Source organism: Eptatretus burgeri, chromosome 7, assembly GCF_056783735.1.
Source record: "Eptatretus burgeri isolate ZD-2024b chromosome 7, Ebu_testis_v1, whole genome shotgun sequence".
NCBI classification, from domain to species: Eukaryota; Metazoa; Chordata; class Myxini; order Myxiniformes; family Myxinidae; genus Eptatretus; species Eptatretus burgeri.
Window position 1 is genome coordinate 87,848,683 of NC_140967.1, and position 16,557 is coordinate 87,865,239.

At 44.7% G+C, this 16,557-nt stretch overlaps 2 long non-coding RNA genes across 3 annotated transcripts; one reads left to right on the forward strand and one right to left on the reverse strand.

Moving 5' to 3' along the window:
• Positions 1-2,051: 2,051 nt before the first annotated feature.
• On the reverse strand, positions 2,052-5,330 carry LOC147023716 (uncharacterized). Of its 2 annotated transcripts, XR_015060355.1 has the most exons (3): positions 4,693-5,330; positions 3,451-3,532; positions 2,052-3,110 (listed from the first exon to the last, which is right to left on the reverse strand). It is a non-coding gene; the product is annotated as an uncharacterized LOC147023716 (long non-coding RNA). The 2 variants fall into 2 exon arrangements; XR_015060354.1 differs by having other exon boundaries at positions 2,052-3,532.
• A 302-nt stretch (positions 5,331-5,632) lies between these two features.
• On the forward strand, positions 5,633-15,458 carry LOC147023717 (uncharacterized). Its single transcript, XR_015060356.1, has 3 exons — positions 5,633-9,738; positions 10,065-12,113; positions 13,179-15,458. It is a non-coding gene; the product is annotated as an uncharacterized LOC147023717 (long non-coding RNA).
• Positions 15,459-16,557: the final 1,099 nt, after the last annotated feature.

Genomic DNA, 16,557 nt, shown 5'->3' on the forward strand with positions numbered 1-16,557 from the left:
GTAGGCTCTTGACAGAGGAGTCTGAAGTGAAGGCTCGCTGGGCCGGTTACTTTGAGCGGTTGTACCAGGCTGATCCCCCAGCTGTCGAGTTGGACGTCAAGGGTGTTACAATCCCTGTTGCTGACCCTCGAATCAACTGTGGTCCACCTACGCTTGTGGAAACACGGGCTGCGGTGAACCAGTTGAAACGGGGCAAAGCTCCAGGGATCTGTGGCATCCATGCTGAACTTCTCAAGGCTGGTGGAAATGCTGCACTCGCGTCGTTGCATGCAGTTTTGTGCTCTGCCTGGAACACAGGCATCATCCCAACTGACTGGAAGAGGGGCCTTGTTGTCCCTCTCTGGAAAGGGAAGGGTGATCGCCAAGACTGCAACAACTACCGAGGGGTGACGCTGCTCTCAGTGCCGGGCAAGGTCTTTGCTCGGATAATTCTTGATAGGGTTCGCCACCATCTGCTTGAGCACCAGCGTCCAGAGCAGTCAGGTTTTACACCAAAGAGGTCAACGATTGACCGTATCCTTGCTCTTCGTGTCCTCACCGAACGCAGACGAGAGTTTCGGCAGGGGCTGCTTGCAGCCTATGTTGATCTCTGTAAAGCGTTCGATTCAGTGAATAGGGATGTCCTCTGGAGGATTCTTGTTCTTCGTGGGGTGCCACCGAAACTGATCGATCTGATGTCTGAACTCTACTCTGGTACTGAGAGTGCTGTGAAGTGTGGTGGTACCGCCTCTGACTTATTTCCAGTTGTTACTGGAGTTCGTCAGGGATGTGTACTTGCCCCCACACTTTTCAGCACTTGTATGGACTGGATTTTTGGGAGGATGTCGGAGAGATCAAGTTGCGGTGCATCGTTTGGCAATGTCAAGATCTCGGACCTTGTTTTGCAGATGATGCAGTCATCTTTGCGGAGACTTTAGACATCCTCTTGGGGGCCCTCGAGGTGCTGAATGAGGAGTCGGAGCCGTTGGGATTACGGATTTCTTGGGTCAAAACAAAGATCCAGGCTTTCGGTGACATCTTGGATGCTGCTGTCCTGTCTGTGTCTGTTTGTGGTGAGGATGTTGAGGTCGTGGATAGATTCACTTACCTTGGCAGTGATATTCATGTCTCCGCAGGTTGTGAGCCGGAGGTCAATAGACGTCTGGGTCGGGCCTGGGGAGTCATGGATTCACTGGATCATGGGGTGTGGCGCTGCCGGTACCTGTGCGGGAGGACGAAAGTCCGAGTCTTCAGGTCCTTGGTACTTCCAGTCTTGCTCTATGGGTGCGAGACTTGGACTTTGACCAAGGATCTGAGACGGAGACTTAATTCCTTTGGTACCAGGTCTCTTCGGAGAATCCTTGGCTATTGCTGGTCGGATTTTGTGTCCAACGAGCGGTTGCTGAGAGAGACTCGGATGAGATTTGTTACCTGCATAGTCCGTGAGCGTCAGCTGCGGCTGTATGGACATGTGGCTCGCTTTCCTGACGCTGATCCTGCTCACCAGATTCTCTCAGCGAGGGAGTCTCATGAGTGGAGGAGGCCAGTGGGCCGACCACGTGCCTCATGGTTGCAGCAGGTTGACCATCATCTCAAGGAGATGGGGATGGGCCTGGCATCTGCCTGGGGGATGGCCAGACGGAGGCCCCTGGAGTACCGGCGGAAAGTGGACGCAGCGACGCGCTGTTCTGGCACATGCTCCCATACCTGACCCCTGACCTGACCCCAATGCCTGGAAAAAACCTCTGCCCATAAGCTTGATGGCATTCTTCAACCTGAAGGGTTCACATTCTTACACTGGGACAACATGGCCACTCAACACGAGGTGAGTCCTTCGACCCATGTGGCCTACATTTGAATAAAAAGCACGGTGATCTTCACTTCACCGTTGATGGGGAATTCTCGGCTTGATCTTGACTTTTGAAGTTTCGTTGTGATCGCTGTGGAATTCTGTAGTTGTTCTGGAATTCTATTTTATTCTCTTGCTTTGAGCAAACCGTTTAACCGACTCAATTGTAAATCCTTTTCGTCAAATCAAAAGACACCGATTAATTCACTTTCCACAACAAGAGTACTTTTCTCAGAGAACAATTTATTTCCCTTTTGAGTTCAAACACTCAGAGGTCAGCACCGACCAGTTTATTCTCACCCTCGCACACCACAATGAACTTCTCACTCATAGAAATACATTGGGAGAGTGGGGGAGGGTTGGATAAGCATGTCGGTTAAAAGAACACAGACATGGACAGCAAAAACAGAATTAATATCAAAGGTACAGTGTTATCATAACAGTCACCTTGGACTTCGAGGGAATTAAACAAACGTCCAGGAGTGTACATGCGGTGACAGGATAAGACAGTAGGTTATAGGTTTTTACAATTTAATAAATGATTATGAAGAGACGAAAAGTATGTAACTTTTAACCCAGTAAGACAGACAGCAAAAGGTCTCTTTTCTAAGAGAGGAATATTCCCCAACACCGTTCATGGTAACATATTGGTGGGAGCACGTGGCCACTCAACGTGGGAGTCTCCTTGATGCACGTGGCCTCCTTCAATGAACAAAAAGCACGATGGCCTTTTCTTTGCTGTGAATTGCAACATATTGGTGGTAGGACCACGTGACTGCAGCATATGGGAGTCTTCTTGGTCCTCGTGGTCCACTTCAATGAACAAAAAGCATGGGTCGTCTCGCAGCGATGGTGAGTCATCGACGTCCTTGTGCTGGCCTTTTCATTGCAGAAGGCCCAGAAACTGTGAACTTGGAGCTCAGTGGAGGGGAGGTGGGTGGTGGTTGGGGGTGGGAGAAATTCATACTTGTGTGTTGTCAAGGAGAAATAGTCACGGCCGTAACATTTCAACAATTGCCTTTACATTTTAAACATTTTCACTATCATGGTTCTAAATCACCAACTTCACCCACCATTGCAAGTCTTGGCATCTCTCCATAACGATGGGCCGAGCACTCTATTTTTCCTCCCGTACAACTTTTGACAAATGACAAGGCCTTCAATCGCAGCTTGATGGAGAACTGCTCTCACGTCTGGGCTGGCACCCCTGCCTCACACCTTGGTCAGTTTCACGCTGAGGACACCAAGGCTTTCAAGATGATTGGAATGTCCCAGGATGAAGCTGACTCAAAAAAAACATCCATCTGGTGGGACCAACTTGTGACAGGAAGGGCATCCGAGAAAAACAGGTCCAAGAAATATGAATCAAGGCAGCAATGTGCACACGCACACATCAAATGGAATGGCAAAAGGGTTGGAAGGACCCTTTCAGACAAAAATGAGGATCATGCATCATGATAAAAATGATCATAACGAAAATGAGGATCTAAAAGTGGGGCTTACACTTTGTAAAGAAGAAAATGGGGAATTTGCCAGACAAAGGGAAACTTGAACCAGACGTGAACATGAAAAAATATCTGGTGTTCCACATTGACACAAAATATCTTGTTTGTGTCCCTTACCTCAATATTCCTCTCATCCCAGATCTGACAATCCTCTTGCAACTCTGTGGGTGATTGCACTCCTTCTTTTCCTGGGATTCTCCTGCAAGGAATCACAACATTACCAAAGCACTGTGATGTATTCACCAACTTTACGTACTTTTTCCTTTTCATCCACATTTACTCATTTACTATGAGTGAGGAGCAAGATGGAGGTTTGCAGTCAGCCTGGATTTTGGGAAGTTTAACCAACCGGTGGTGTAGGTTCAGTTATGGTGAGATAATTTAAATTATAATTTTAAAATCTGACACCTTTAGATACTTGGATATCCCTGGTGATGAATACCTGGTGTTACAATAACTCTGATTTGTAAAACTCACTCGGTTATAATTTTCTGATTAATGTTTGCAATTGTGAATCCTGGAGTCACCTCATTGAACCAGGACACCGAGTTCAGCAATAACCAAGTCCTTACATCATTGATTTTCGGGGGTGATTCCATCCATCCAGTGGGACCATACTCTGTGCAGAGTGTTGGTGCTGCTGAAGCAGAGTCCTTGGCTTTTGGACACAATGCTGGACGGGTCACCACTCCGACACAGTACACCAGCATGGAGGCACTCATTTTGCCGACCTCCGAAGGATGACAGGCAGAGTCAACCCCACCTGGTATTAATTATACATCCGAGGAGGGTTTGAACTGAGGATCGTGGGATCCCAAGCCCACCACTCCAACCATTAAGTTAACTCCAGGTATGGGGTTGATTGTGGCCCCACATGATGTCGGGAGATGTTAATTTGAATTTTACATTTTCACAATTTTTATATATCAAGACCTCATCATTTTACACAGAAAAAAGTCTGATTTTGGGATGCTCTCGTACCCTCACAGCTGCACTGTCTGTGGAGATTTGAAAATGTAAATTCACCAAATCCTCACCAGAAACACAGTGATAAAAAAAGGAATCTCAAGCCAAATAACCTCCAAGTTTCCCCCTCAGGGGGCTTTCACAATGACATTTTAGTGAGGCCACAGACTTACTGATCACTGTTCACAAACCGAATCAATCTACATGAACGTCACATTGGTAAAAGGTGAGCAGTCACAAATGGAAAGGAGAAACGTGAAAAGTGAAAGTTCACAAAATGTAAAACTGAATTAAATATTTTTGTTGTCGTTCTGTACTTTAGATTATTTTACTTTCTCTTCTCTCCATGAACCCCAGCTCACCCCCTCCCATGTTACCATAGTTACCCCTCACCCGTTTTGACTTGAGAATCCATCGTCCGTGACGAGTCTGATTCGCAGACACAAACATTTCCCGTTCTGAGTTCAGCTGGACAATTCCCCAAGAAAAAAGTCTGAAGATGAAGATACAAATGATCCCAATCAGCGTCCACATTGTCAGAGCTTGTAAACTTGCTTCTGTCGCTGTGAACGACTCTGTCGTGGAATCCGCGCTGTGTGTCACAATGAACGTCTGTGCGTCACAATGAACGTCTGTGCGTCACGATGAACGTTTGTGCGTCACCATCAACGTCTGTGCGTCACGATAAACGTCTGTGCGTTTACTTGTAATATTTGTTTTCATTTACTGTTCTTCACAAAGTGACAAAACCCACACTCAAGTGAAACAAACCACAAGTTCGAATGTTTGAAAGTTTGTTTAAATTAAATTAAAATTTACAACAAGGATCAACTCGGTGTGAATTGTTTTGTGTTTTAAATTCAAAAATAAAAATCCCGTTTATTTTCTGGATTCAGGTTAAAAATGGCGATTTCATCACAGAGAATGGATTGGCTTCATGTCGTCAGGGCAGGGATGATGAAACAATGAGGATTAAAAATAAACGAGATTTTCACGTGGTTTAGGGCGGTGCAGGGGAATGGGGGAACATAAGGCGGTGTAGGGGAATGGGGGAACATAGGGTGGTGTAGGGGAATGGGGGAACATAGGGTGGTGTAGCGGAAATGGGGGTACATAGGGCGGTGTAGGGGAATGGGGGAACATAAGGCGGTGTAGCGGAAATGGGGGTACATAGGGTGGTGTAGGGGAATGGGGGAACATAGGGCGGTGTAGGGGAATGGGGGAACATAGGGTGGTGTAGGGGAATGGGGGAACATAGGGTGGTGTAGCGGAAATGGGGGTACATAGGGCGGTGTAGGGGAAATGGGGGAACATAAGGCGGTGTAGCGGAAATGGGGGTACATAGGGTGGTGAAGGGGAATGGGGGAACATAGGGCGGTGTAATGCGGTGGAGGACATTGAGGGCGGTGTAACGTATAATGATTGCTGATTGTGGTTGGTTGTGCTCCGTGATTGCGAAGAAACGTCACTTCCGGTCTGGCCCAACATGGAGTCCTGAGTCTCCTGCAGGCGGCAAAACGGGGGTGGAGTGCATGGGGCGGTGTAGCAGCGTGGAGGTACTTCCGGCGGTGTATCGGGTGTGGTAAAACTAAAGAAGAAGAAGACAAGACAGTAGGCGACGATGGTTCACGAGCGATATTTGACGATGTAGATTGTTTCAGAAGTCAAGGATGAGACAATGTGATAATTTTTGACCAAGTTAATGTGGAATAGACAAAGACGAGAAGCGAACGTCGAGTTCTTCTTGCATTCGCTTCTTAAATATATCAAATTAAAGTCTTTTTGCCTTGAAAAAAATAAATAGTACCTGAACATTACCTTCACAACAACAACTACACCGCCAAGAATAGGATCTCATGTGCAAAAATAAATATTACCTCAACTTTACCTTCACAACAACAACTACACCGCCGAGAACAGGATCTCATCGAAAAAAAATTAATACTAGAAGCGAACGTAGTATACTTCTTACATTCGCTTCTGACATCACCTATAACTGGTTCACAACTGTATACGCAATTTCCGGTTACTTCGGCCTGGATTCGGGATCAGCGATCAAATAACGTAAATCACGATTAAAAATTATTTTTTGATGATGCGAGAGATATCTTTATTAAAATCAGTGGAGGAAATATACACCATGTGTGATATTATTTGGGTCATTCATGTCTCCGACGATGCCTTTATCTCCCGGCATGCATCATTCCCCATGACAAACACCGGAAACAAAAAAAAACAGAAGCAAAAAAAAAAACAGAAGCAAAATGGTCATTGGCAACGACACGGATTCACAATTGCCAGGGTATTGTGTTGTTTTTGTTGTTTCCTATTCTCACATGTGCACGCGTTAAGTAATATTCACAAGATAGAAATAAAACCCAATCGTGTTTATACACCGCACAGCGTTTAAAAACAACCGGAAGCAAAAGGTCAGAGCGAACGACACGGATTCACAATTGCCAGGGTATTGTGTTGTTGTTGTTGTTGTTTCCTATTCTCTCACGTGCACGCGTTAAGTATGCAGCTCACTGCATTCGCTATAAAAATGATCAACATGATGTGGTACGAGTGAAAGGTTATTTGCTGCAAAATGTCGAAACCCCAGTTTCGTTCAACAACTTTCAAAATTTGACCTTTGCATAACCTTTAAAGGTCACAAAACAATGTTGTAGACATTAAAACAAGGAAACAGGATACGTGCTATAGCTTATTGGGGTTAGTTTGTCGAAGAAGGTCGAAAACCCGGTTCGATTCCCACAACTTTGAAAATTTGACCTTTGTGGCCCTGAAAGGTCAAGGATTATGATCTTTGGTGCAAAACTCCCACCCATTTCTTCAAAACCTATCTTCTCCATCAAAATTGACCGAATCAAACTGAATTTTTTATATATTGTACATATGGCCAATGTGCACAATTTCTCGAGCGGGAATTTCGATTAAAAATCGAGAAAAAACAAAAATTACAAGTTGGCGTGGCTCCGCCCACAATGGGTGTGGGACACCCATCGCCAGGAAGACAAAACGAGGCATGGATATCAACATCATATTCAACTTTCATCCAAATCGGATCACATCCCATGAAGTTGTGCTCTGGACAGAAAGACAGACATACATACAGACACACAGACACAACAAATATGGTGGTCACTCTGGCTGGCGCTCGTGAACCAATCATCCAGGTGGAGGCAATGACTTTGATACGTATACATTAACACTCATACCAGACTTCCACCAACTGGAACATTTGTTTGATGCTTGTCTGGATTCATGTTCAGCAAAATATTGGTTTGTCCTCAACACTTCTGAGGCACAGACAAAATGGGACATGATGCAGGTGAAGAACATGTAGTTTCGGCAAAGTTTGGAATAATTTGTGATGCAAGACAATAATCTTGGCAACTTACATTCCAACCGGAAGGATGGTTTCAGGTAAGCAGGAAGGAGCATCTCTTCTGAGGGGCCTTTGGACAAAAAAGAAACAACAGAAATATGAAAGATTAAATACATTGATTTCTTCATCAGTTTGATAACTTGTTCAGAAAAGACCACAGAAGGAAATGCATGGATGGAGCAGGTAATCGATGAAAAGGTGAATCAGGTGATCTCATCCAAGCAAAGGGAGTTAAAGTTCTTGTTATATATTCTGCATGGGGATGACCATGTCAATAATTCACCTTCCCTCAAAAATTATAATTACAATTATCTCCACAATTAAGGATGTTCTTCTTCATCGAAGGAAGTATTTACAGCAATGTCGGTGAAAGACAAAGTTCCAAAATTTATTTTAACTTATTGTTATGATCTTGGGGTTGGCTGTGTTTGTACCCAGTGTGTTCACCCCACCTGTCAAAAGGTATTGAAAAATGTTTACCTGTTGAAGGTCTTGCATAGCACATGGCTTCTGCCGTTGCTGCCCTTAATCACGGTGAGGTGTCCATTCAGGTGGCAGACAATGAACAATGTAAGTTGGTGATGAATTCTTTTTCGTCAACAATGAGACCCCACCATGGGTTTCTGCAGCTTTGGAGCCTTCACTATAAAATTTCAGGTTCCTGTTCTTGTGAAATGCAAAATATCCATCAGGAGTGAAATCCCTGTCCTTGACTGTACTTTCAAAAAAGGTTTCGGTGATGGCTCCAATGTGATCTCAGGTACATTCACTTGTTTGGAAGAGTCCGTGTATTGAAGGAAATTGTTTTCAACAGAATACACTCTCGTCAAGTATCCACGGAGGGTATTCATGCACCCCCTCCCCCCCTACCCCACCCCAAGGACTCCACCAAACCAACTTTTTAAACTTCCTTTTATGGCCCTGTCACATATTTGAGATGTCAACAAAAGCAAATTTTCAAGCATTCTGGCGATATTCAAGATGGCGTCCAAAATGGCCGCCAAAATGGGTAAAATCATGGAATACGGTATACAACATCTCAAAAATGTGGCAAACTGGAAAAATAATCATTGGCATTTGGCTCCTGATCATTAGTTACTCGTTTCTGATAATTGGGCTTCTGTTGACATTCTTAAAAATCCAAGATGGCGTCCAAAATGCCTGCCACAACAGGCAAAATCACAAAAAAAAAATGTTGATAACAGCCTGAAACTGAAACGATGAAGCCTGAAAAGTTGAAATGGAAAAAAAACGCAAACGGGAACATTGTGTTCCCTCTTTTTTAACCCTCTCTCTCTCGTAAAATGCAACATCTCTTCCCACATGTCTGTCTCTCCCTTGCACCTCCCTCCTCACACCCCTCCCTTCCCTCCTCACACCCCTCCCTCCCCTCCTCACACCCCTCCCTTCCCTCTTCACACCCCACCCCTTTTTCCCTTCTGTTGAAGTGGATTTTCCTTTTTTAGTTGTTTTTATAATCAATCTGCTTGAATGTGACATTTATAACAATTGTAGTCTCAGTTAATCACTGAATGTGTTTTTCAAATGACGAAATATTTATTGAATTGATTCATCTTGATGTTATTTATGATAAATGTTATTGATGATAACTCATTTTATGAGAACTTGTTATCTGTGTCTTTCCTTCTTGAGGTCTTATTATGGACTGGAGCGAAGACCTTCAGCCATTTGACTCCATGGACATGATTCACTCGCTGGTTTGCTGAATGTCTTGAGAATGCAACCCCCAAATATTCCCTCCCTCTCCTCTATCTTTCTTTACCTTTCTAATTCATGTATTCGCCATTTGTACGGACATGCCTTTGTAAAGGAATTATGTCATGTTCTTTATGTTCGTTATCGCTTGATAGATCTTCAGTCCAGAGTTGCCCTGCTCGGAGTTAAACCGCTATTCGAGACCCTTGCTCGTCTTACTCTTGTCTACCTGCACAGATTGTTGTTTCAAACCGGGGCGATAAGAAGCACTCTCTGGGTTGTCTCACTTTTCCCAATAAATCCTTCACATCACTCTCGCCGGCCGAGTCGAGGTCAGATGTGGGTCATTATGACCCGACTCCCTTCCATCCCCGACTCCCTTCCAAACCTCCCACACCTTTCCTGGCTTCCAATATATATATATATATATATATATATATATATATATATATATATATATATATATATATATATATATATGAATTCCTGTGACCTCCGATTAGCGGAGATCTTTGTCTGACTGTTACATCAATGACCCTTCGTTATGTAATAAGTGAAGTGTCACGTTGTATTTACGAGTCGACAATATATTCACAAATATGTCATCGCCTTTAAAATCAGGAATCATCATCATTTTCCCATTTTTCATGTACATCAGAACTAAGTATCCTTCATGACAACCTCATGTTGAAAGCTCGTCTTCGCAAATTGACAGAAGAAAATAACGTGAGAGAAGATCATGTTTCCAAGGCAAGGCGTTTTGAGTAGGCCGAATCAAAAGACCCCTCCAAGATGAAGTCAGGTTCATCAAGGATGTCTTTCATGAAGGTAAGCCGTTAATTAAGGGGTGTTGGAATTTACCCAAATACCCAGTTTTAATAATGTACTCCCTTGGAGTTCCCTCAGTATGTATGTAAAGTTTTGGGCCGCTCGGTTTCATGGCTTTGGAGTTATGGAGGACACACACACACACACACACACACACACACACACACACACACACACACACACACACACACACACACACACACACACACACATACACACATACACACCTTGTCCATCTTATCATTTGTATGGTTCACTGACAATTGACATATTTTCTGATCACTTCGAGACCCTCATGTCCTTGTTGACACAGCAGAAGGTGAATTCAAACTTGTGAATGATTGGATAGGGGCAAATATAATTTCTCTTCATGTAGATTAAAGTAACTAAGTGCTTGTTCACAATTCAATTACAGAGCTTCCTGGACATATTGGTGTTAATTTTATACATCGAGACAGACTTGACCCGACTACATTTCTTGGCTTGTTCATTGATCATAATATATTGTTATGGTTTTCCGCCGCGTTCGGCGTGCGGACGGCTGCTTCAGCCCAATCATGGTCGCGCGCCCACCGAAGGCGGCAATCCAGTCGTGACTTTCCGGACCAACCCTGAAATCCAGCCCCGGATGCCTTAACGCATCGTAAACCAGTCAATACTCTGTCCACGTGCGACAGGGTCGATCGCCGAATTGTCGATTTACCTATCTATTTGCGCGGACAGAAATACCGAGAGTTTACCCCTCGACGGGACTTGGACGAAAACGAGCCGCTTCAGCGTGCTCGTTCCTTATGCGAAGCCGAGCGGATTGATACCGCCAAGTCCCGTCGGACCAGATTTACTTTTATCTGCTTTAAAAGCCAGTTAATTCCCAATACGTGCCGTGGCAGTCAATGCAGGGAAAATGACACAAACGAGCAGGTTGACATTCAAACAATGGGGAATTTATTTACAGTAGGCATGCAATCAATGAATGGGGGGATGGGGACGAGACTCGAGCAAAGCCTACTGCCGATTATAAGAAATGCAAGTATATACAGGCACTTATACAATTCACGACTTGTTGGACTGGCGCCACGAACACACACACACACACACACACACACACACACACACACACACACACACACACACACACACACATACACACACACACACACACGATCGGACCAGCTGGTCTTCATTGAGACCTATCTTGGACCTGCCCACCTCATGCGGTCTTCGAGGACCAGGTCCCCGGGGCCGACTGGACCCCAGCACGATCCGGATAATCCAAGTGAGCGAAGTCGGCAGGGCGACGGTTGGCGGGAGAAGACTCTCCGTGTGCACTTCCCAGAACTTGTGCGCGACCAGAACCACAGGCGGACCAGCGTAGAACCAGCCACGAAGGACGACAGGAGGAAAACACCTGGAGAACCTACAAGAGGCTTGAAGCTTGAAGAAGCATAAAGAAAATGGTAGAAGCCGGAAGAAGCTGGTAAAAAGCCCGAAGAAGCTGGGAGAAAGCTCGAAGAAGCTGGTAGAAGCCAGTAGAAGCTGGTAGAAGCTCAAAGAAGCTGGTAGAAAGCACGAAGAAGCTGGTAAAGCCGGTAGAAGCTGGTAAAAAGCCAGAAGAAGCTGGTAGAAAGCACAAAGAAGCTGGTAGAAGCTCGAAGAAGCTGGTAGAAGCTCTGTTTCCATCCCTCTCTTCCCTTTTTATTTCTCTCCGGCGTGCCTCGCTTCCCGCGTGACTCATGAACTGTCGGTGTTGGCTGCCGCATTCCATCCCCCCCCCCCCCGCGCGAGCGTGCAGAGGATGCCGGGAGCAGAGGGTTTGGTGGGTGGGGGCTTCACCTTTCACCGACTGAGCGTGCACTGAATACCAGGAGCAGAGGGCTTGGTGGGTGGGGGCTTCACCTTTCCCCGACTAAGCGCGCGCGGGATGCCGGGAGCTGAGGGCTTGTGCTGTTCTGCAGCGTGTCCACAACCAATGGGCATTTTGCGGCTGCGCTGAAGATGGGGCTTTCCTAATACAAATCACAGCGCCTTTATTTACCCAATCAACAAGGGAAAAGGACGAACTACAAAACATGTACTTACCGACATAACTAATCTATAGGAACCTGAATGTCTGTGTGCTCATCCCTTCCAGATCCGCAACAATATCATCAAAAGGATATTCCGATTATCGACACAAATTTCTCTCACCAAATGTTGGTATTATAAACAAGTTTATGGTTTTTCCCAGTATATGTATTACCTGTCATATTCTGCCCTGAGACTCCCTTATTTAAACTATGGAATTTTATCTTGGGGAGAGGGGGGGAGGGAAATGTATCAAATACCGATTGGGAGATAATTTTATTGATTCAAAAACGAGCACTCAGAATTGTTACTAATACTGGTTTTCATTCTCACACTGATGTGTTATTTCTCAACAAAAAGGTTCTGGAAGGTGATTTTTTTATTTTAATTTAGGTAAATTCATGTTTCAATTGAATGCCGATGTGTATCATTTTCCACGACCAAAGTGGGTTTACCGAGCCAGTGAATCAACCATGACGGATGGGGAATCGTGCTTGCGACAACGCGGCGGTTAATTTGGCCGAGTGAAGCATGCTATGGAATCTTTATTGATCAGAAACAACCAAATTCACTCTTATCCAACAAGACAGAGTGAAAACCCTTATTTACCTTTTACCAGAACTGTTTTCACACAAAAATCTCTTGTGTCCACAAAACACAAATTCTGGAATGACTTGGATACAAATCTTCAACAAGTTAATGGCATTGGAAGCTTGAAAAGAAAATTTAAATATCGTCTTTGATACATTCAGTCCATTTAATCATGATCATAAATAATTCTACTTCTGACATGTGACACCTGATTATTGCTGCTGATGCTTTTTGAACATGGGTTTCTTTGCATACATTGGTTTCTTTCACGATAACTTCTATTTTGTAGATATTCCAATGGACATCGCCTCTGGAGATCTCCAAGACAGCGGCATGTCACGAGAAACCACAAACGCCGACTGCAACCCTCAACTCGGGCCGGATCCTCACGCCCAAAGTGGGTTTACCGAACCAGTGAATCAAGCATGGCGCATGGGGAATCGTGCTTGCGACAACGCGGCGGTTACTTTGGCCGAGTGAAGCAATGTTGCATGCTGCTTGATGTGGGCTTCCGTTACCATTGGGAACTCAGACCAATATTTCCCACCGGGAATGCTATTCGGTCCAACACGATGCAGGATAAATCAAAACACATTCAACACTTGAAGAATTTACTCCACAGCATGCAAGGGAATCGAAAGAGCGGAAAACGATGGGAGGAATGATTAAAGGAATGCAGAGGAGAGCAAATGGCAGGGTGGGGATTTTAACCTCAGAAAATGGTGAGGAAAATGATACATGAAATTACAAGAAGTTGAACACATATCAAACACATGTAAAGCATATTATAAACACGTATACATTCTCCCTTACCCTCTCGTGATCATACGCAACCCCGGAGCACTTGCAAACAATCACTTGATACACAATTACAATACTGGATCCAGAAGGAAGACACAGAGTGGTTGGGTTGAGGGAGAAAGAGAATGAAGAGGTTGATAAGAAAAAGTTTGAGGGACTTTGTCGAGCCTTCACCCCACCTGAGATCGCTCCTGTTCAAAACTATCTTGCCCAAAGTCGCGCATCGTATCGACCCTTGCAACTGAACCCCGGTGGTCTCGGGTCTGGAGTTGGTACCTGGCCGACCAGCATGATGTTCTGCGGCCTCAGGACAGCTCGTTCCGTGTAAATATTGGCAGGCTTTGGCGTTTGGAAGGCAGCGCTGGAAAATACAACACTGGAGCGATGTGAGTAAAGGCGTGTGAAAATGAGGAAGACGTGAGATGGAAGAGAAAGTGTGGCGAGTGAGGTTTGAAAATCTGTTCTGGTGGAATGAAGCGAAAAGTGGAAAATGACTCTGGGAACAAGCTCTCAAAACTCTGATCTCGCTCAGGCATTTGTTGAAGCGAGATATTTTGCGACTGATCTGGGTATATACCCTGCCCCTCCCCCTCACTGGCCATTTTCCGTTGTCCTTGCCATACCCCATTCATGTCAAGTGAAGTGGTGTGCGCATGAAAGGGTCGAAACAACCTCTACCTGAGCGACTTCTGTCTCAACTCATGCCAGGCATCGCCATTATTCTGCTACCATGTGAGCAAATGAATGAACGGGCTTGTGAGCAGGCGAGCAATGAACGTGAATGGTGAGGAATGGAAGAGAATGGTGTAAAACGGAAAAGATGGAAAGATAGAGAAAAAGAGGTGGATGGAAAGGGGAAAGGAAAAGACACTTGTGCTGCTTACACATGCACAATGCATATTGATCACATTCATATGATTTAGCGAACACCAAAGAGAACACGAAATAAATAAATAATATCCATGTGTGTGTGCTTCCATTCCCTCAGGGTGTGCACGAATTCCAACCCCGGGCCACAACCGTCACATGACCCCCGCCTCTTCACTAAGTCTCTCCCGAGGCTGTTCAAGCTTCCTCCATTCCTCTTTTTCTCCCACTCTTTCTTCCCCCATATTTTGCACAACTCTCCCTCCTCTGACCCTGTTTTTGTTTACAATCACATTCCTCTGCTGAAAAAAAAAGAAAAACGAATGCGTTGCGTAACTATGGCTCGCCATTCCACCTTAAACATCACTTATACTTCACATTCGGATTCTGTACATTTGGAGAGAAAAAGTTGAGTTGACCAGGTGGGCACTATTCCGCTCATTTGAAGTCCAGAGATATTTTTAGTGGCTCCCCAATGCCTGGCAAAAACCTCTGCCCATAAGCTTGATGGCATTCTTCAACCTGAAGGGTTCACATTCTTACACTGGGACAACATGGCCACTCAACACGAGGTGAGTCCTTCGACCCATGTGGCCAACATTTGAATAAAAAGCACGGTGATCTTCACTTCACCGTTGATGGGGAATTCTCGGCTTGATCTTGACTTTTGAAGTTTCGTTGTGATCGCTGTGGAATTCTGTAGTTGTTCTGGAATTCTATTTTATTCTCTTGCTTTGAGCTAACCGTTTAACCGACTCAATTGTAAATCCTTTTCGTCAAATCAAAAGACACCGATTAATTCACTTTCCACAACAAGAGTACTTTTCTCAGAGAACAATTTATTTCCCTTTTGAGTTCAAACACTCAGAGGTCAGCACCGACCAGTTTATTCTCACCCTCGCACACCACAATGAACTTCTTACTCATATATATATATATATATATATATATATATATATATATATATATATATATATATATATATATATATATACACATTGGGAGAGTGGGGGGGTTGGATAAGCATGTAGGTAAAAAGAACACAGACATGGACAGCAAAAACAGAATTAATGTCAAAGGTACAGTGTTATCATAACAGTCACCTTGGCCTTCGAGGGAATTAAACAAACGTCCAGGAGTGTACACGCGGTGACAGGATAAGACAGTCGGTTATAGGTTTTTACAATTTAATAAATGATTATGAAGAGACGAAAAGTATGTAACTTTTAACCCAGTAAGACAGACAGCAAAAGGTCTCTTTTCTAAGAGAGGAATATTCCCCAACACCGTTCATGGTAACATATTGGTGGGAGCACGTGGCCACTCAACGTGGGGGTCTCCTTAATGCACGTGGCCTCCTTCAATGAACAAAAAGCACGATGGCCTTTTCTTTGCTGTGAATTGCAACATATTGGTGGTAGGACCACGTGACTGCGGCATATGGGAGTCTTCTTGGTCCTCGTGGTCCACTTCAATGAACAAAAAGCATGGGTCGTCTCGCAGCGATGGTGAGTCATCGACGTCCTTGTGCTGGCCTTTTCATTGCAGAAGGCCCAGAAACTGTGAACTTGGAGCTCAGTGGAGGGGAGGTGGGTGGGGGTTGGGGGTGGGAGAAATTCATACTTGCGTGTTGTCAAGGAGAAATAGTCACGGCCATAACATTTCAACAATTGCCGTTACATTTTAAACATTTTTACTATCATGGTTCTAAATCACCAACTTCACCCACCATTGCAAGTCTTGGCATCTCTCCATAACGATGGGCCGAGCACTCTATTTTTCCTCCCGTACAACTTTGGACAAATGACAAGGCCTTCAATCGCAGCTTGATGGAGAACTGCTCTCACGTCTGGGCTGGCACCCCTGCCTCACACCTTGCTCAGTTTCTCGCTGAGGACCCCAAGGCTTTCAAGATGATTGGAATGTCCCAGGATGAAGCTGAGTCAAAAAAAACATCCATCTGGTGGGACCAACTTGTGACAGGAAGGGCATCCGAGAAA